This window comes from Dendropsophus ebraccatus, chromosome 4 (assembly GCF_027789765.1).
Source record: "Dendropsophus ebraccatus isolate aDenEbr1 chromosome 4, aDenEbr1.pat, whole genome shotgun sequence".
NCBI lineage: Eukaryota > Metazoa > Chordata > Amphibia > Anura > Hylidae > Dendropsophus > Dendropsophus ebraccatus.
Genome location: NC_091457.1, coordinates 68,736,815 through 68,759,230, shown reverse-complemented (window position 1 = coordinate 68,759,230; position 22,416 = coordinate 68,736,815). Strand labels below are relative to the sequence as shown.

The window sequence follows — 22,416 nt, the reverse complement described above, 5'->3', positions numbered from 1 at the left end:
CTCCTCCCCTAACCGAGGTGTATACTTTTTCTATGGCAAAAATACGGAAGTACTTTGTAGATCCCTGGTGTACATCAATGAAATGTTTGGATGCTCCCGATAAAGTCCTTCCTCCAGGTCGTTCAATATCGTGTAAATGTTCACACACACGCGTTTTTAATTTGCGTGTGGTGCAGCCCACATATAGTATGTTACAGTGAATGCAATGAACAATATATACTACATTGTAGCTATTGCAGTTCAAAAAGGACTTAATCTGATACTTTTGTTTTCCGGAGGTGTCAGAGAAATCGCTACATGTGGTCACAAACGTACATGTTTTGCATGGATGATGTCCACATTTGTAGAACCCAGTAGTGGATAACCAAGTGGAGTTTTGTTGTTTTTTAGCTCCTGGCATCGAAGGAGAAAGTGCATCACCCAATGTTCTGGCTCTCCTAGACACAACATTAATGCCCTCTGATAATATTGTATCTATCAGAGGATCTTGTCTCAAAATTGGTAAGTATGAGTTAACAATCTTTTTTATTTGAGAGAATTGTGGGCTGAATCTGGTGACCATGGTTAATTTCTGTGTGTTAGTCATGTGGGTGCTTTTGTTGTTGTTTAGTAATGCACCCTTAAAGGGTTATCCCGAAGTTAAAGAAGGCTACACAAGAATTACTGTATGTTTCTACTTAAACAGCCATGTCGCAGCTATAATTAAATGGCAAATTGCACAAAATATTCTGGTCGTGCGTTTTGGATGCAATGTTGTCAGGTGACATGTGTCACCATTTAGCCACAGACTAAAGGGTATCCTTTTCTTTTTTTTTTTTTTACTCAATCTTTTTTATTGAGAAATATATATAGAACAATGACAATATCGGAAAAACATTCTGGCACAATACAAATACAGCTCATCTTTTCAAGAGCAGTGTTGTAGAGAAAGAATACCATAACATATTAAAGCAAACGTGAAGACAAAGTGAGCTCAGTGCCATAGGTTATACAACCATTCAAAACCATATATAATGTAAATATAAAATATATGTAAAAAAAACAGGGAAAAAGGGTAAGGAGAAACACAAAGGGAAGACAAGGACAGAGGTCAAAAGAGGGAAAGGAAGGAAAAGTATATTTTCTTACAGAAACTGTGCCAGAGTTATTTTCAGTATTGCAGCTTGGAACCACAGCATGCACGTCTCCTACATCCCACACCCTCCCTGTTTTGACTGATTGGCATACATGGCTGCACCCCTAGCCCTGTACGTCAACTAGTCAAGGGAGGGAGGGGTTGGGCGGAGGCCTGCATTCTGCGGCTCAGCATCACTTCTGTAGCACTTCAACTTGCAGAGTCTGTAGCTCTGTACCTGGTATGGACCTAACATTAAATGGCACTTACAGTAGCTGGAGTATCACATCATATATTTACAAACAAAATTTAAATATTGCCAGATTTGGGCAGACTATATGAATTCATGACCATTGATCAGGAAAATGAATGAAATATATATTATGCCTATTGCATGCATGGCACTTTTAAAGAGACTGTATAATCAGAACATAAGCAAATGTTCAAAGCAATTTTTTATAGTGACTCCCCCCCCCCCTTATTTTCCATGTCACTAGCTATATAAAATAAATTGTAAAAATGTACAGATTGTTAAGTAGAGATCACTTCTCAGCAGTCATCATCACAGGAAGGACTGCAATGAAAGATGACACCTCTGTAATACAGCTGGAGGCAGACAGGATCCTCTATTGACAAAATAAAGGCACCTGCACAGGTCACAGAGCATACCCACAACATTCTCCCTTAGAAGTCAAAGTTGTAAATATGGCTTTGCAGCCCCCTCCGGCCTGTTTGCAACTGCCAGATGCCATTGGAAAGCCAAAGCATGAAAGTTACGCAAATTGCTTATAATGATTGATTGCTTAATTGATTATAATAGGAGATCTAAATGTTGTAGGCCTTTGAGTTGCACCATATGTAAAGATATAGAAATGTAAAACTGTATACAGTAGCCTATGGGCAACTCCGATTAAAGTCAATTTGTGTTACGTAAATTGGGTGCTTCACCTGTTTTCAGCTTTCTGATCTCCTCCAGTGGCCTCAAACAGGTTGGAGGGGATCAGTAAGTCATATTTATGTAAGATGTAAATGCTCCTAAAGGGTGCCCTTACACACAGCGTATCTGCAGAAGATACTTGCCCATGCATTTCAATGGGCTGACATACTCACAGCGGGATTGTCATCCCGCTGTGAGTTTGTTAAACTCAGCGCTGTTAACCCCCACGGCCCTGGAGTATACATCACCTTCTCCAGGCTCCACACTTAAATCAAGGAAAGTGTTAAGTCAAGCGACGGCCGAATACCTGAAAATAGGGGTGGGGATGATTACTGGTTAAAAAAAAACTAAAACAAATATGGCCTTGTTTAACTGATCTTATCTTTTTTAGGTTGTTTTTTTTTTTCTTCTCCCCACGTTGCCCTGCATTCTCGCAGTGGATTCTCTGACCGCCATGTTTAACAAATTAGCTGCTGTGCTGGTAAAAATAATAAAAAGCCCATGCTTATCTTCCGAGCTACCTCGGTGTGCTCCTGCTTATGTCTCTGTGTCCCTGCTCACTGATGCCTTGCTCAGCCAATCAGTGCGCTGTCCCACTTAAACCAGTGATTGGCTGAGTAGGCAGTCAGTGAGCATGGACCCAGAGGCTCAAGTAGGAGCGCAACAAGGGAGCATGGGCAGGTAAGCATAAATGTTTATTGTCTCCTCCCCCCGTCCTGTCAGCCTAGCCATGTTACAAACTCCTTACCACCTCCAGGAAACAGCAGCCTGCTGTGCTATATGTCATCAGAGGCTCCGCATGCCATGCCGAAGCTGCAGCATGAGACTGAGGGAAGGTGGCACCTGCCTGGGGAGGGGAGTGTACCCTCAGCTCAGCTGAGGATGAGACTGCACCTATTGTGCAGAATTAGATGGGGCACATGGACTGGGGCAAGGGGGGCACATGGCCAAGGCAGTCTAGACAGTTCTTTAAACACAACAGCACAAATGTTTGCCCTGCTGTTATAGAGTCCAGGCTGTATACAATGTAGAGGATTGTCTAGGCTTGACACAATGTCTTAGCACCTCCGAGATGTGAAATAGTAATACCTTTCTGGAAAATTACATTAAATCGAGACCAGATTTCTTATATGACTGGCAATCCCCAAATAGCTCAGAAAACAGAATAAATGTAATAGTGCATTCCCCCATATCTACAGCCCATAGTGACAGTGCATGCCAGATAGATAGATATTTTTTTTTAATACATTTTTTTATTTATTAATTTATAATAGCCCGTACTGGTACAAAAATTCAGCAGATTGACATGTCCAAACGGGTGCGGCTTATAAAAAGGGCATGGTATAATCGTTCAATTCATTAATTACTCGATTAATTAGTAATCGATTAATTAGAAATACTAAAAGGGCAGACTACACGGACCCAGTGATCTTTTTCTGTCGACAATCTTCTATGTTTCTACATGTTCAATAATTGTTTAGGCTATATTTGCCCTGCCCTACCTGAAAATACCCCCAAACTGTGGTGTAGTTTGCTTGTGCCCAGTGCTATGACAATTAAGAATGTTGGCAAGAACCAACACAGACTATATACCTGGTGGGAAAACATGGCTAATACGTAATCTGGAGGTAACATGGCTAATATGTAACCTTTTTGTATTCACTAGAAAAGGGTGGAAAATTTATCTTCCCATGGGGCCACATGAAAAATTGAAATAGTTTTTCGGGGGCCAGGAGCATGTAAGTACTCTGAACATTGGGGGAGGGTGGATTAATGAAGACTGGTGTACAAGTATGCCGGTCTTATATCAGGCCTCGACACACTTTTCCTGGCAGGATTCACTAAGAGGCATGTGCCGAACCTGCGCCTTGCGTACTAAATCTACACCTGCCCCAAGCTCCGCCAGCCCGCCCATCAGGCGAGCGGGGCACACGGCAGGTGTACGCCAGGGAGAAGGGGCAAATTGTCACCCTTATCCCCGGCTAACGCCTCAGGCAGACCTTCCGTAAATGTTCCCCTAGGTTTGGAATCTAAATGTAATGTTCAGAGTGCTGCTGACACTCTCCATCTGGCCCAGGCCTCCAGGATGATTTCTTGCAGCTACAATTCATCTTTTCAGAATCTGCAGGCAAATATCTTAGGCTCAGCTATTTTCCTTCAACTTCCTTCCCTTTTTTCTACCTACAGGGTCCCATACAGTAGTAATTCTGCTGTTTGGTGTCATGCGCAGTAAAAGGAGTAGGTATTTGGGATGCCCCGTATGTAGGATCCCTTATATAGTAATAATAACCCTTTCTATCACCCCCCATATAGTAATAATGTCCCCTCCTGTTCCCCCATATAGTAATAATGCCTCCTGCTGTGCACCCCCACATAGAAATAATGCCTTCTGCTGTTTCCCAAACTAACATACAAAGAGATGATCCTCACAGGGCCAATGGACCTAGAGACCCCGCTCTTCGGATCACCGCAGGTGTAAAGGGGAGTAATCCAGAACTCACAAAAGCACTGTTTACAAGCGATATAGTGCACACTTATGGGATTCAGTTCCTTAAGTTCAGCCCGCTCACTCTGCACTACTGTATAGTGAGAAGGCTAAAAATTACAGCGGCAGTGGAGAGGGGGTCAAAAAGCCAGTCAAAATTATTTAGCGGGCTGGGTGTGGCCCACAGGACGTATGTTGCCCAGGTCTGCGCTAGAAGGTCTTAGAGGCAGACTTTCCTGAGGCACTGAAAAAAAAAAGTTTGTTCCACTAGCCCTATTCAAGACAAATATAACAATGGTGGGCACAGCTTTGATAAATCAAATAAACATATTGGAGTGCCAACAGCCGGTCCTCAACAACAGTATTCCATCAAAGAGAAAAGCGACATAGCTATAAAAAGTTGCACACCCATAAATGACGTACAAATAGAAAATCTTTATTGATACACTCACAAACAGAAAAAAAAACTTTAAAACCAATTAAAATAGTGGCCAAAAAAGCCACATGAGTACATATGTGCCCCCACAATATTTGGAGCTACATAAAATATACCAGGTTGGGATGTAAACAACAATAATAATAGGACTTATCAATCAATGATTCCAAAAATGTAACAAAAAGGCAGTCCAGACAATATCATAAAAATAATCTCTACAAATATCTAAATGTGCAGGACAATATACTGCCCAAAATGATCAGCAGTCAAACCACATGATAAGTCCACCCTGGTATACAGTCACCTATACCCCACGCGTTCCGTTATGTGCCCATAACGGGCATTGATGCTAACTCCTGATGAAGATTTTTTATTTGTACGTCATTTATGAGTGTGCAACTTTTTATAGCTGTGTTGCTTTTCTCTTTGATGGAATACTGTTCCACTAGCCCTGTAACCATATGCTGTAGCCAAGGGAGAGTGGCTTTGTATCTAGCATCAAGAGCCCATGCCTCGCTAGCCCTCATAGCTATGTCTCTGTACCATCTAGTATATTCATCTTCGATATATTTAAAAGTGAAAGATCTGCAGAGCTCCTTCGTGAACTTACGCCTTTAAAAAAAAAATCTATTTTGTAACCATAATATAGCAATACTGTGACTCGTGCAGCCCTGTATTACAAAGTACTGCAATTGTTTCAGAATCACACTTGACGCCACAGACCCCCCCCCCCCCCCCCCCCCAATAACATAAAGAAATATTTGTTAGTTTAGTAAAAGCCGGCGGATACACAATCTTTTAAAAGCATCACAGTTATCCTGCTGGGGTCGTTTGCTGATTTGCACATCATAAAAATACAAATATTAAGACGCAGCGGAAAATGGAAATAGCGGGTTAATTATAAGAGAACAAACCACAGAAAGGACTGGGGATGGCATTGACTGCATATAAAAGCCGGGAAAAAAAATTGGAAAATTTACATTGCAGCTCATCAGACCAAGTAAAAGGTTTCATTAAGCAATCTGTTGGCTTTTGTTGTTTTACAAGGTAGGACATCCTGGACCGAAGCTGCTCAATAAAGGCAAAGAAAACATATTGGTCGGTTTATCCATCAGACGTTCTGCACTAGACCTTGTTCTCTCGACTCCACATTTTATGCCATTTTGTCTTCGCTCCTGTTAATGTGGTTTGAACTGTCTCCTCCAGCAATAACAGTAAACTGGTGCCCTGCCTTTTGTCTGTCTCCTGCATTCATCTTAATAATCCTCCAGTAATAAAATGGCCTTTCCCCCAATAATTACTGCATTGTCTTAATTTATGGCTGCAAATGTTTTTGGGGTCATTGTTAATTCATGATTACTGTAGACAGAGCACACAATGTTTTATTAAATTGCAAATGAAAATAAAACAAATAGCAGGCTTGTTCTACGTAGCAGAGCCTCACGTTTTCCGGGCAGAGTGTTGTCGCTTGTTACCTTGTGGAAGTCACAAACGATTAGACTAAGGTTATAGTGGTTACATCGATTTTCCAGGATCACTGGGATTTCTGTTCAAATTTGTAAAACAAAAAAATAAAAAACAAAAACAACTAAACAACATCACATAATATTGATAAAAGTAGATGATAACATAAACCTAAGTCCTTACTGTGAGTATATTGTGATTGCAATGGTGCCTGTGGTAGGAGTAGTACTCTACCATTTTGACATGTGGGTTTCCAGTCTTAAAAAAGTTTGGCATGAATATGGAATGTATTTGTTGTGTAGAAGAGTCCCTCAATTGAAATTACTTTCAATAAGTAATGGTCCTTTTACACGGAACGATTATAGTTCGAATTTACACAATAATGATCGCATTTGAGCGATAATCGTTCGGTGTAAACACAGCGAACGATCAAGCGACGAGCGAGAAATCGTTCATTTTAATCTTTCAACAAGTTCTTAAATCGTTGTTGGTCGTATGCAAACAATTCGTCGAAGGTTGTTTGACCATTCCAGGCTTCCTTAGGAGACATGACGTCACGTTGGAATCTGAAGGACTCAGTTCAAAGTTCTGCAGTGGGAGAGAGGAGCGTTGCCGGCCGGAAAGCGACCCCCCCACCCTTATACTACTGTATATTTTCGAGGACTCAGACAGCCGAATACTACTCGGATATCCAGGAGCTGATTTCACCCAATGTGGAGAACATTAAGACAAACCACACCGCTGGGTGAGTGACACCTATATCATATTATTTTAAACACTGACCATTACTGCGTGGATACAAACATGGCAGAGGAACGCTTGACAGTCCACTTGCATATATACCATCACATAACATAGGAAGAGGGCCAGCAAACATAGAGAGACATTAGTGTATACGAATACAACTGTTTGTTTCATCCGGCTAGACAGGGTATCCATCTAGCAGAGTAATCTATTCCTCTAGTTGCTGCACTCACACAGGAGCGCGATCAGCCACATTTTTACACAGATTATCTATATTTTACACTTTATGCTGGATACAGTGCCTTTGGAGGGGGGAGCATTCATGTGGAATCACACATTCTACAAAATATACATAGTAAGGTCAAATGTTTTGTGTGTTAACCCAGAGGCATATCTAGCTTTTCCTGTACCTGGGTCAAAGATTCAGTATGGCACACAGAACCCTTGCTTCATAAGTGTAAAATAATTAACTTATACATACCTCTCCACACTCCCTGATGTGCTACTAGCTTTGGCCCGCTCCCCACAGTGTCTGAAGTGACAGGCCGCTCGGCCAATCACCAGAACGGTGCTGTGGGCAGTGATTGGCTGATCGTTGTCGTTATTACGTGGAGCAATGATCTTATTGCTTCATGTAATAGGGCTCCTGCTACAAAGTTATCTGAGCAAGGTTTTAATAGGGAAAGACATACTGTATGTACAATTTGAACCTAACCCAACTGCATGATAGGTAATCGGCCAAACCATCACCTGTTAGATGTAATAAGGGTTGCAGTAGGCCCCTATGCCCACTATCTATTAGACTTCATATAGGGGACTGAGCTAATGAGTTTTATTGGTTAAAATTACTAGTGGGTTGTTAGGGATATATATATATATGGCAAGCATGCTTAATGATGATCCATTAGAAAACAGGGGGTCTGTTCTCACCTCTGCCTACTTTGCTTGCTCCGAATTTTGAGTAAAATGGGTAGAGAGGGCAAAAGGTAAAAATTGAAAGCAACAGGGCACCCATTGATTCTATTGTTAAGAAATTAAATCAAACTAAAACAAACTCTGTTGGGTCCTTGCCCTCACCCAAAATTATTACATTTGGTCAGATCCTAAAGAAGACAAGCTGACAAGATAAGGAGGAATATATTATAACATAGGTGGTAAGAAATACTCTACAGTGTTAATCCAAGAGACGGCAAAAGCATGAGGGAGTAGGCAACAAACTCCAAATCCCTGCATCAACCCTTCTCCAGAATCTAGTGACTATAACCTGTAATAATATGTAATAAGGCACCTTTTGAACTCTTTCATTGAACTCTTCTTAGACCCTATGTAAGAAGCAGCTCATAAACCCGATTCACATAAATCTAGTCATTACTGATATACCAAGATTAGAATATCAATTAGTGCAGCAATAGGGGAGACCTCAATTAGATTTTTATGGCCCCCATGGGTTCTTTGTTTATAAAATAATAAGTCATGTGATGCTGTTAATATAATGGTAAATCATAAGCATCGGACTAATTTTTAAAAGTAGTGCTGTGCAAATGATAATTTCCTTCTCACAATTATTGACCATAAAAGCCTCAAACTGTGTGTGGGCTGTTAATAAAGAAATAAAAAAAAAGATTATTTTCAAGACCAGAAATCATATTATCATGCTAACTAATACATTTCAACTACTACTACTACTAATAAACATATTAATGATACATCTTGTATCAGCCTTTGTTTCATGTTTTCTTTTAGGGTGCCTGCACACACACACCGGACCTGCAGCGGATTTCATGCTGCGAGTTTGCAGCGAAATACGCTTCTGATCCAGTGCCCATTCATCCAAATAAGAAAACATACTCGAAGCAGGATTGACATGTATGTAAGTCAACCCCTGCATGTATGTAAGTCAACCCCCCGCCGGCCGGAGCATACATTACCTGCTCTGTGATCCGGCTTGCTTCGGAAGTTCTCGGCTGGACGCCCCATTCAGCCAATTAGTGGCCGCGGTGGGCAGTGCACTGATTGGCTCATCGGAACCAGCAGATGCTCGAAGCAAGCCAGAGCTGGGAGGAGGTGATGTATGCTCCGGTCGGCGGGAGGGGGGGGGGTTAACTTACATATGTATGTATTCTCCTTAGGACGAACAGGCACTTAAATCTGCTGCGAATCCGATGTGTGTGAAGGTAACCTTAACGTGATTTTGGGTTATCTTGATCTTACACATGGTTAACAGAGGCTGGATATTGCTGACAATCCAATCCTTAAAGACTGTCCCTAGGGGTTTGTCACCAAGCTTTCCAAAGATCACAGTGAGACACAGAACCTGCTGCCTTCCACCACTTAGGGGGACATTTATTAAGTCCGGACTTATAAATGTCCCCGCATCACCGGCGCTACGGAGATTTATGTAGAGGCGGACTGCCTCTACATAAATCCCGTGCGCATCGGTGCGCACAGCCGAAAACCTACGCCACCTGAAAGGTGGAGTAGGTTTTCGGCGTGTCTTTCAGTTTAAAAAATTATAAATCGTGCAGACTATGTGTACGCGGCGGAAAGTGGCGTTTTGCAAATATTTTATTCGCAAAATGGCCATTTGCGTATAATATAATTATACGCAAATCGGCACTTTCCGCCGAAAATACACTAACCGCCTCTTGATACATGTCGCCCTTAATGTTCTGTGTAAATATCACTGGTTAATTCTATCCAAGATGAACCAGGTTGCTAAGAATGAGATTGAATGATGCTATGTGCTCTGTATGTTCTGTTATTGCTGCCCTCTACACATGGTGAACGGTCATACAGAATAAAAACAGTGTCACCCAATGTGTATAGTTCCATACCGTCTATTCCGTCATACAGTGACCAAATAACAGCCTTATACACCACATAATTTAATAAGGATAAGATACAATGTCTAAATACTCCTATCAAAATCACAATTACCATTGTGGGTGACAGATAACAAGTCTCAAGTGCAAGGATGTTGGCAGGTATAGCTGTGTGCACTGCAAGGCTACATGTAGCAAAACCTTCACGTTTGCCCCTTACCCAGGTAGAATTGTGCTGCACATTTTAATGAGAAAGTTCATCTATAAAAACATCATTTATTTATGTATTTATTTATTTATTACGTTAGATACTGGAATGGCTCAAAATAATACACAAAGCAGAAGGTTGATGAATTTATGTGTCTTCCACCACAGCAAAGCATTATGAATTCCAGTACCACACAACATAGCACTGCAGATTTATCAATGAGAGCCTTTCCTGCTGTCAGACTTCTTAGGGAGTATTCCAGCATCACTTGATTCCAATGTAATTTGCTCCTCTGTCCCATAAAAGAGAAACAATTATAGCACTTGCTTTCTTTGCTTTCTTTTACACCGTTTGTCATAAATATTTAAATGTATAAATGTATCCTTAAATGCCTTCAAAAAGCAGTGTACTCTATATAATCGTGCACTTCGCCCCCAGTGACGAGTTGAGCTTCCCTTTCCACTTTGATTTGTCTTATTCTTTAAACTCAGCTATATCCTTTCCTTACTCCTTCCCCTCTTTCCTTCTTTTCTCCTTTGTCATTCTTTCAAATAAGCAATTATAGCTTTTGGTTGTTCATATTACCTTTTTTATGCTCACTTATGCTATTTAATATGCAATGCAGATGTTGTGTTATACCCCTGCATTTAGCTGGTGCTGACTGTACTCCATTGATATACAACTGTATTGTTTGCTTTTTATAAAAGATGAGTAAATCACTCAGAAATTTGTTTTGTGAAGTTTGTGAATATATTAAAACAGTCAAAAAATTGTAGCTACAATAGTGGGACCATTACAGAAGATTTTTACAACAGCTGTTGCTGTGACAGTTTCAAAATTGGAAAATGTCATTTTTTTTTATTTTTATGTCAATTAGCCGGTCAATCATTCAATTTCCACCATAGACACGGTGGGCATAGGTGGATCATCAGCGTAATATCAATTTTCTCCCAGGACAGCAGTTGACATTGGTAAATGAGCACCCAGTGAGTTATTAAGATGGACACTGTGTTCACTGTGACATCCTATAATGCACACCCAGCACCCAGTTACTTGGTACAATGGCTTCACTGCTCCCACAGAAAACCACCCACAGTCCCTTCTCCTCTCTGTCCGTAACTCGCTGTATTTCTCTCCCTGTTCTAACTGTCTGCTGCAACCTGCTCTCCACTACACATACAGCTTACTGGCCGCCTCCAGGAAGCCAATCAAATTATATAGAGCGTGAGGGGGGGAGGGTGCAGCTGGGTGGATGGGGCACAAGGGATTATGGATAATCCCTTGCTCCCGCCAAAAGACAGTCCTGTAGCCTAACATTCGCGGCCGCCATGTTTAGCAAATTTGCAAAGCGAATCTAGTGAATTTGCGAATCGATAGAAAGTAAATTTAACGGCCGATTCGCTGTGAATCGGAATTCGTCAGATTCACTTTGCTCATCTCTACTTCCTATTGTTATCTTTAAATATTTAATAAAAAAACAGATTACATATATTTATCATGCACTGGTCATGAGTTACAGTCTGTATTATAACTCAGAGCTGCACTCAATATTTTGAATACTTATGAGCTAAAATCTCTCAGTGTTCCCTGCTTGGACATTGAGGGGGACATTTATCAAGGCATATTTGTACACAAATCTTAAATAAAGCCCCATCCTCATTTACCTGCCGGGATTTACTAAGAGGTGACCTATGTCAGGGGCACATCCTTGATAAATGTGCCCCAAAGATTTTATACTAGGCCTCCAATGTACAGCAGATCTACCCTTTCTAACCATTGGATACGATGTTCCAGAATTCCAGAATCTTTCCATAAAATGTAGTCAGGGATGTCATGAATGACTACAATTTCCTGTGTATAAGACTACTTTTTACCCAGGAAAATCTACTCAAAAGTCAGGGGTCGTCTTATATGCCACATGTCTTATAGGGTGGGTGCTGAAAAAATTTGAAACTGAACTAGAGAATCTACGGTCACCACATACTGGGGGGGGGGGGGGAATACTGCATCTTCGCCGTATGCGGCGACCACATGAGGGTCAGAGCAAGCTGCAGGTGTCCGGGTGTGGAAAAAAAGAGATATGGTAGAGTGGCGGTGTGCCCCAAAAAACGCACCTCTTTCACCTGTCTGGCACACCCTTGTATCCTACCAGTATTACTGTACCTCCTTCTCTGCCTCTTAGATCTCACTGCTGTCTGATGTTTTTTATTTGTTTTTATTTATTTTTCATTTTTATTTGGTGTGTTGGAAGAAGGGAAGTCTTATATGGCGAGTATATCCCAAACTCCCAAAAGTTGGGGGTCATCTTATATGCCGGAAAATAAAGTAATACTTATTAATAAGCGGGTGTTCTGAGATTGGCCATCAATATAAAATTAGTGCAGGTCAAACGCCTCGGCTCCCAATAAACAGCAGAAAGAACTGAAAGTGTCACATACTGTCCAGAGCCGCAGTGCCTCCTGCCTGTCTAAAAAATATTCAGGCTGCGGCTTTGTCTGGTACTGCAATTCAACCCATTCAAGCTCACTGCTGCACTACCTGATAAACCCAGCACTGTGCCGCCCAACAAACTCGACACCCCTTAATTTGATAAACTCATTCCATCAATAATGTGTGCAGCATTTAGTGCTTAGCATTACAGAACCCTCACAGCTGTCACACAATCGCACTTACAGACATGAAAAGGTTAACAGAAAAATGAGCACCAGACTCGATAATAAATGCATGCCAAGCTGTGACCTTATGTAGGTACAAAAGCCAGAGCACAATAGACCCAGCATCATGGTCCTCACTCCCCATTATCCCCTGACAGGGCTGTGACTATCTGCATAGCCTGATCTTCCTGCTCTGCACAGCACTAACATTAGTGTGACCTTTTTCTGCTAATTGGAAAATGGAAAGCAAATAAACCCTGTCACTGAATGAGAAGTGTTCCCCCTTTAGGCCGGCCAAACGACCTCAGAGGGGGGAAGAAGTTCTGAATCTTCTCTCCTTCTGCTCACACTGCAAAATCTTTATTACTTCGGAGAGCCTTGAAACGCGGTAATGCCCCTCCAGTGCAACAAGAAGTAAATAAATTTTGTCTTATGACCACTTTGGAGAAACACACAACCAGATTTGCTCAGCAGGGATAGATACTGGACAAGATAATGAAGAGAGAACACACATATGACAAGGGTTTACTGTGCTGGCTGTCGCTTTAAAGGCTTTTAATACTTCACAAACAGGATATTGGGCCTATTTCCTTAAAGATACAGTGTCTCTTCTGGGACAAGTAATGTTAGAAAAAAGAAAGATACAATGTTACACTGCTACCTGAATCGAAAATCAGTTTAACATGTTCTACTGTCAAAGTAAATGGTTTTGCTTGTCTTTTTATCTAAAATATAATATAACGCAGGCATATAATTATTGCAGGCTGCATCATAGATTACACACACACACACATATATATATATAATTTTTTATTTTTTTTTATAAACCATCTTAAATTATTATTTCAAATTAATACATATAATCAATTGTATTATTAAAAAGTTAAGCTTTTTATTTCATATGCTTTATGTTTGAACTATTAATGCTTTCTTTTAAGATCTCTGCTTCCACTCAGTAAAGTATAGTAAGTGATTATAATGCAATCCAGTGATGTCTTCTCGGAAGATCGGAATTGTTTATATTTCCCTTTTCTTTTTCTTACAGCCTAGACTATTATGAAGATTTGTTCTGACCACAGCTTGTCTCTGTGCTGGACAAATCTTAAAAGGGAACTCTTAGCAGGTTTGTACAAAGTAAACCTGCTGGCTTTCTTCTGCAGCTCTGTACCTGATGTTTGCACCACTGTGCTTCTTTTTTTCTGTCAGCCACTCGTTTTTGTTCAGGACTAGGAGCACTGGGGCATTTCTCGGCCGCACAGAGCACCCATCCCCCCCCCCCCTTGCCTGCCCACCACCTCCTTCAGTAACGCCTTCCCTATGCATATTTATATCAGGCTGGTCAGGAATCGCATCTAAGACAGGCCTGATTATGCACACATGACTATGCATAGGGAAGGCTTTACTGAAGAAGGTGGTGGGCAGGCTGGGGGGGGGGGGTGCTCCGAGAGGGCCAAGAAACACCCCAGTGCTTCTAATATTTGTTCTTACTTAATCTTAAAAAAACACCGGGTACGATCATCAGGTACGGCACTGCAGGGGGATATCAGCAGGTTCCTTCGCATGAACTTGCTGATACTTCCCCTTTAAGGCCTTTACCACGGGCCGTTTATCGCCAACAAGCATTCCTAGAAACGCTTAGGGTATGTTCACACTGAGTAAAACAGGCGGAATTCCGTGACGGAATCCCGCGTTTCTCAGTGTGCCATAGCCCGACTATGGGAGAGCGCGCATAACTGTCCTCAGCCAATCGCGGGTGAGCAGCTGATGACACGGCAAAGGGGAGCCAGCGGACGGGGGTCAACACGGATCAGGTGAGAATAGTGTATCACACTTCCTGGTCTAGAGTGGGTGGGTGGGGGGGGGCATTCATTAACATAACCTACATTACAAAGTTGTATAACTTTGTAATGTGTGTTATTTAGTAAATAATTTTGAAATGTCGCACTACCCCTTTAAAAGAAACAATGGATGCAAAAACTAATGCATTCATGTGCATTCATCTGTTTGGATTCGGTTTCCATTGACTTCTATTATAAAAAAAGGGGGATCAAAACAGATCTTTTTTTCTTTTTAGTGTACACAAAAATGTGGTCGACCATGTTTTTGTGTACGGTAAAAGTAACCATTTAAAACTTATGCCTTAAATGGACAGCAAAAGCTCAGTGTGAACCCAGCCTTACCTTCTTTCTGGGGTCAAAATCAGACTTCTTTCTGTGCCACTATAAAATAATTAAAGGACAACTCCCGCGGGACCCCCCCCCCAAAAAAAAAACACAGACACACACAGACACCATACTCACCATCTCTCCGGTGACGATCGCCACTCCATTCGCCCGCCGTCCGCCTCTCCGTCGCCGCCGTCCGCCATCCAGCGATGTCTCCGACTTCCGGGTCCAGGGGATGGAAAAGGCTGCCAGTGCGCTTGTGCACCGGCAGCCTTTTCATTGGCTGGAGCGGATCACATGGCTTCCAGCAAGCTCAGCCAATCAGGGCTGAGCAAGCTGGAAGCCATGTGATGCGCTCCAGCCAATGAAAAGGCTGCTGGTGCGCATGTGCACCAGCAGCCTTTTCATCCCCATTCACTTTGCATGAAGACGCCGAGGAGGAAGAAGACCCGGACCGCCCCTCGGCTCTGACGTCGTCGTCACCAGATGCCGCCCCGGAGAAGAGGACCGTAACGATCGTAATAGGTAATGTATACATTCCTTAACTTCCGGGGTGGGGGGTCGGGGGTCCGAAAGTGGGGGAAGGGGGCCAGGCCGGGTATTTAACCACATTACAAAGTTATATAACTTTGTAATGTGTGTTAAATGAGCAAAAAAAAATTTTTGTGGGAGTTGTCCTTTAAGTGCCTTGAAAAGGTTTCTTACCTTCATCCTCAGCACAGATTCCCTGTAAATATCCCTGTGCTAATTAGGTGTTATGGTGACTCCTCCCCCACCAGGTGGATTGGTGCACTGGGGACGGCAGTTCCACCCCCAGTGCACCAAAACACTTATTAACATAGGGATTAATAACCTAATAACATGGAAATAATGCAGAGGAAAAAGATAAAAAAACTTACCTTTATCATGTGCGCTATAGGAGATATCAGCAGATATGCTGATTGTTTTCTTTTACGCTCTACTTTGCGCCTCCATAGTTTATTAGGCCCTTTTTTGTGCTCCCAAACTTACTTAGAAAGGGAGACTTAATTGTTAGCCCCCCCCCCATGTCTCCATACCTTCATACTGTGTGCCCCCTGGTGACTTGTCGTGATCTCTGTTATAGAAGTTCCCCCTCTGCGTGTTACGCAATGCTTTCAAGCCACCTCTGCCAAGCAGACATTGTCAGCTGCATTTACCATGAATGTCTGAATGCCCCCCCCCCCCCCAGGTCTATCATTCCAGGATATCTAAACTCTGAAGCAATGCTGAGGAAGGATTGCCACGTGAAACTGTTCCTATAGAAAAACTATTGGATTTTCTGTCTAAGTAAATATTCCCTTCTTCCTTGCTATTTTTACTGTAAACATATGTGTTAATTGACAACTGGGAGTTATCATTTTGCCTTGTTAATAGGGTGCGTCTCTACTCACTACTGACTGGACAAGGTGTAGGAACACTCTCAGTTGAGGAGGTGATGCCCAGCTGTCATTTAGTCACATATATCCAGGAGGAACAGAATGGCACATCCTCCAGCACAGATTCACAGTATTTTTGTTTTCTGGTTCATGCAAATATTTTTGGCCAAGCACAGCTTTCATCCTATTAACACAACATATGGAAAATAATCATGTTCCCTACTTCAACATAATTGAATTTGTTCCTATATTTGGCCTAGAATATGCCAAAGAGACACAACCAAATTTCATTCATATATTCCCACCCCAGAAATTGCAGAACTATGCCACAACTCTGCAGACCCTCTCAAATCAGCAACCACAATTTATCAGACAGAAACTGGGAGTGATCTTCCCCCAGTAACCAATCACAGCGCAGCATTCATATCTTATTGGAAAAATAAAAGATGAGTTCTGATTGGTTGCCTCCGACAGATGAAGAAACCTGAGACAGTATCTTATCTTTTCATATATTGTTTCTTTAAAAAAAAAAAAATACTTTTGCTTTATCTAAAAAACCCAAACAATATTATTCTCCAAGCAGAAAGAATGCAGATTTAATACCCATCCACGTCCATGTAATTTGTGCTGTGTTATCTTTTGTACCTGCAGATCCCTTTGAACAAGACTCCTCATAATGCCTGCGCTTGCTGGGAGAACCTGTAGCTCTTAAAGACTGATTAATTGCTTTCCGAGACACTGCCCTGAGCAAAGTATCACACAAGGAAAGTAACAAACATCTAACATGTTTCTTCTTGGCAAGCTGAGCGAACAAAAGCTGGGGATGCGTTTTAATCTCCTGCTTGGCTAAACTTGAATCCATCTTTGCAGTCCAAGCCTAGCAGGACCCACACGTTGGCCAGAGAACAGAAACCACAGCATTCTGGGAAACGCCACACGTAATGTTGGCGATTGACAATTGGTTGACAGTTACATGTTCCTGCAATCAAGTCAGACACTTTGAAGTTAATCTCAGCCTGAAGCTTTGGGCTCATTTCAAAGCACCTTAGTAAATATACCAGGTATTCATCACAGGTTAATGACGAACACGAGCGAACGAACACAAACATCGACGTGTGGAGATCATAGAAGTAAGAGAAGAAGTGGCGTTATTCCAGCTGTCACTATATGCAAACCTGTGTAGCATCGTGGGAGTTGTAGTGTACAAGCAGGTGCATCGCCAATATAAGTAAGTGGTTTGTATTCTATCTCAGTGGTAGAGTTATTTAATTTAGGGATATTAAAAAGCACTTCTCACAACAAGCGTGTGGAGTGTAGAGGGAGGACAAAGGGAAATAAACGCTCCACTACTGGGAATTCATTGAAAAATCAAGCATAATATTTACTGAATGTATGTTTGAAACTCCCAAAAATTTCCCATAGCAAACAGAAGGAATGCTAGTAAAATCAATTCAGTCCTTAGACTTATGGCTTCTGGCCACAGACGTATCATTGTTCATCTGGGTTAACCCATTCATTCACTATAGAAACACCTGTTATTTTCCAATTCCCATTCTACAGAACCCTAATGAATAAAACAATAAATAAATTATTATTATATAGATCGTTTTGTGTGTCTGTATATATATATATATATATATATATATATATATATATATATTAGTAGCACACTGAACAAAAGGATCTGAAACATCTCCTGTGGCTGCATATGAGTGAATGAAGAGCAAGCGTATGCTTTAAAGGGAACCAATCACCGGAAAAACGCATATAGAGCTTTTAAAATGTGCTGTCAGAGCACACAGCACACTTGCCACACGTATTTACATAGCCTCCGTGCCTCCCCTGTGTAAGCCGCAAAGTAACTTTATAAAACTGGCGCCCTGTATGCTAATTACCTGAGGTAGTCATCTGGGCGGTGTGCGGCTAGCAGGTAGTCACGGTCCCCTGGGCATTCTTCTGCTGTAATCACGCCCCTCTGGGCGTGATTTAAATGGCCGAGTAGCTGTGACATTCTGATGCCGGACGCCGTCGCGCATGCGCAGTACAGCCGCTTCCATTCCGGTGGTACTGCGCCTGTGCAGAATAGCCTCGGATAGCCTGTTAGCCGGAGTTCGAGGCTATTCTGCACAGGCGCAGTCCAGCCGGAATGGAAGCGGCTGCACTGCGCATCCGCGGCGGCGTCCTGCATCAGTACGTAAGCACGCCGACCTCGGGCACGGTGCGCTCCCGAGAGACGCCACAGCTACTCTGCCATTTGAATCACGCCCAGAGGGGCGTGATTACAGCGGAAGGACGCCCAGGGGACCGTGACTACCTGCTAGCAGCACACCGCCCAGATGACTACCTCAGGTAATTAGCATACAGGGCGCCAGTTTTATAAAGTTACTTTGCGGCTTACACGGGGAAGGCACGGAGGCTATGTAAACACGTGTGGCAAGTGTGCTGTGTGCTCTAACAGCACATTTCAAAAGCTCTATATGCGTTTTTCTGGTGATTGGTTCCCTTTAACTCCTAGAGGCCTTGTGTCCTCTTCTCAGCAGGGAGTGTTTTGCCGGCAGTCACAAGAGGCCGTCCCCCCTTGTGGTTCCAGCGTTCCAGTGGCGTCATTTGAGTGCAGACGCCGGGATCACAAGGAGAGAGCGGCCTATTGTGACTGCAGGCAAAGCTGAACAGTTCTTTAGGTGGGTAGGTGTTTGTTAAATAGAGATTGTTTATGGAATCAGTATCAATGTTATCAGTCTGCCTGGTTGAATGGAGCACATGACAACACATTACTGACTGACTGACTGACACACAGCACTTACAGCTCAGTCTTCTCCCTTGTCCTCTCTGTCGGGCTGCTGTCCACACTGTGAGGTTGACGAACTGCAGTTCATGTGATCAGGTCCTTCACGCTTTTCTCTCTCTGTGCAGGTCCAGCTCCATTTCTTGTGTCTTCTGATGTTCAGCGCTCATCCTTCACTACAGTAAGGGGGCTGAACATCAGAGCTCTGGGCCCCTAGAATTGCTGTGGGCCCTGGCACTTGCCCGGGTAAACCCTGTGCTGACACCGGCCATGGGTATTGTCCTGTCTACACTTGGAAACTGTGCACTCATCCAGCAAGAGAACTCTAGAACTGCAACCTTAGTATACTTGTTGTCAACAAAGATCCTTAGCCACATACATGGCGTCATCATCCTAGCGGTACGTCAGTGATGGAGGCAAAGGCACGGACTGTGAGTACACTTACTGCTGTAGTTTTAGAGCATGTATATAGATATATGTATATATTACTAGGTTAGGTATCCATGAACTCTACATTTGTGTGGTTACACTGTATTAAAGGTTACAGGGCAGTTCCCATTTAGCTGATGTGAGAGAATTTTCTATGACAGAAACAACTATCTATATAAAGTTTGCAGAAACCCATGTTTTTTTTGTGTTTTTTTTTTTTACAATGTGTGAGCATATGGCCTTTTTTTTAATAAACTTTTTGTAGCAGATTGATATAGTTGAAAAACAAGCCTATTTTTCCCCTCATTTTAAACTGATAAGGTACTGAAAAAAATCTTTCTATGGTCCTCATCAGTAGCGGGTCATAATAGGTCCTTTTCGGGCAGTAGCCCGGGGCCCTGCGCTCCTGGGGAGCCCATGGCCACCCCAAAAGACTTATACTTTCAGTGGTATACTCTCTCCTGGCTATATTTCTGCCATAATTTGCAAAAAAATCGCTGCTTTTTTACTGCAATTTTGCTCAAAACAAGGCATCATAATATTGTCTATCCTGTACTATGAACACCACACTAGTGCTGCCATATTAACAGTAGGGTAGGGGGGAAGGCAGGCTTGGTGAACAGCCCGGGGCCTATGGTAAAGTTAATCCACCCCTGGTCCTCATGGTACATTCACTTTAAAGGCGTGGTTAACATAATTAAAGGGGTTGTCCCTGTCGGCACTACAAGAGTTGGCAGAGAATAAGATATGCTCCTGAGGTTTATAGCAAGTGTAAGTGATGCCAAACAACGACTAGCTAAAAGGCTGTGCCTCCGTTGGGGAACTTTTACACTAAGTTCATAGTTGCTGCATCTCACTTTCCTGTGAACCCCTTGCCTTCCTCTACCAAAATCTAGTGGTCATGTATTATGTGGTGTTCTGCTGTTGTTGTGTTCTTACTGTGTGTCCTACTACCGGTCACGCACTGAGGTGGTAGCGGTGACACCACTTCTATGGGGGTTGGTAGCGCAATACAGCTCAGCCAGTACTTTTGGGACACAAGTGTAATGGTATACCTGCTTTTAGTTGTGGCTGGCTGTACTGTTTCCCAATGGTTGGTAACCTGCCGGGTTGTGATGGGTCTCTTGGCCTCTTGTCACAGTGGTCCGGAGTAACATAGTAACATAGTAAATAAGGTTGAAAGAAGACAAGAGTGCATCAGGTTCAACCTAGGGAAACCCTACTGTGTTAATCCAGGGAAGGCAAAAACGCCTATGAGGCAGATAATTGCCCCATCACAGGGAGAAAATTCCCTCCTGACTCCAATGGCAACCAGAATAATCCCCGGATCAACGTATCACCGGAAATCTAATGCCCATAACTTGTAATATTATATATTTCAAGAAAAGCATCCATGCCTCCCTTGAACTTATTTAATGAATCGGCCATGACAACATCATGTGGCAGAGAGCTCCACAGTCTTACCGCTCTAAGGCTGGGTTCACACTATGTATATTTGAGGCTGTATTTGGTCCTCATGTCAGGTCCTCATAGCAACCAAAACCAGGAGTGGATTGAAAACACAGAAAGACTCTGTCCACACAATGTTGAAATTGAGTGGATGGCCGCCATATAACAGTAAATAACTGCCATTATTTCAATACAACAGCCGTTGTTTTAAAATAACAGCACATATTATGTTGTAATTGAGTGGTTGGCCGTTATTTAATGGCAAATATGTGCTTTTATTTTAAAACTGTTGTATTGAAATAATGGAAGTTATTTACCGTTATATGGCGGCCATCCACTCAATTTCACCATTATGTGAACAGAGCCTTTCTGTGTTTTCAATCCACTCCTGGTTTTGGTTGCTATGAGGACCTGACATGAGGACCAAATACAGCCTCAAATATACATAGTGTGAACCCAGCCATAACCTGCATCGATGCTGATGGTGAAATCTTCTTTCCTCTAGATGTAGAGGATGCCCCCTTGTTATGGTTACAGACCTAGGAGTAAAAAGACCACTACAAAGATCTCTGTACTGTCCATTCATATATTTGTACATTGTGATCAAATCGCCCCTAAGACGTATTTTTTCTAGCGTAAATAACCCCAAGCTTGATAACCTGTCTTGGTACTGTAACCCACCCATTCGCTTAATGACCTTTGTTGCCCTCCTCTGCACCCGCTCCAGTTCAGCTTTGTCCTTCTTATATATCGGTGCCCAAAACTGTACACAGTATTCCATATGTGGTCTGACCAGTGATTTATAAAGAGGCACAGTCCAGTGGAGAGATGACCTGGACTGTCGGCATCGCCAGAGTCCCAGTAAAATAAATAGAATGGTTTTACTAACAGTACCTTGTGACACAGGATACACTGGTGATAGATAACTTCTTGGGTACAGACTTGGGTTCACTGGATCTGTGGTGGGAGAGACTTCAACCCTTTAACGTCCAAGGGCGTAAATGCACACCCTGGCATCGTTAAGGGTGTTCAGAGGGGGGCCACGTGGCGACCGTTCTTAACCGACGCGATCCCAGGTGTTATCTGCAGCCCAGGGTCGCAGCAATTAGCAGGCACAGGCAGATCGCCGTGCCCCCTAATTAGCCTTTTAAATGCAGCTGTCAAAGTTGACAGCTGCATTTAAAATGCAGGTTTTCCCCTTCTCTGGTGTCTAGTGGGGGGTATTCTATTGGTATTCTATTGTTTTAGGCTTCAGCAGCTGAAAGCAATAGAACACTGATCCTATGGATCTATGCAGTATATCTATACTGCATAGATCTCTATGAGA

At 42.5% G+C, this 22,416-nt stretch overlaps 1 long non-coding RNA gene across 4 annotated transcripts in view; it reads left to right on the top strand.

The window, feature by feature from the left end:
- Positions 1–19,633, top strand: part of LOC138789716 (uncharacterized) — a 107,123-nt gene extending 87,490 nt beyond the window's left edge. The window contains exons 4-6 of one of the 4 annotated variants that reach the window (XR_011362770.1): positions 391–501; positions 17,078–17,654; positions 19,340–19,633. This is a non-coding gene — a long non-coding RNA (uncharacterized lncRNA). Of the gene's footprint in view, positions 1–390; positions 502–6,019; positions 6,228–17,077; positions 17,733–19,339 lie in introns of those variants that run through there. The other 3 variants (XR_011362769.1, XR_011362771.1, XR_011362772.1) reach the window with 3 other exon arrangements.
- The last annotated feature ends 2,783 nt before the right edge of the window (positions 19,634–22,416 follow it).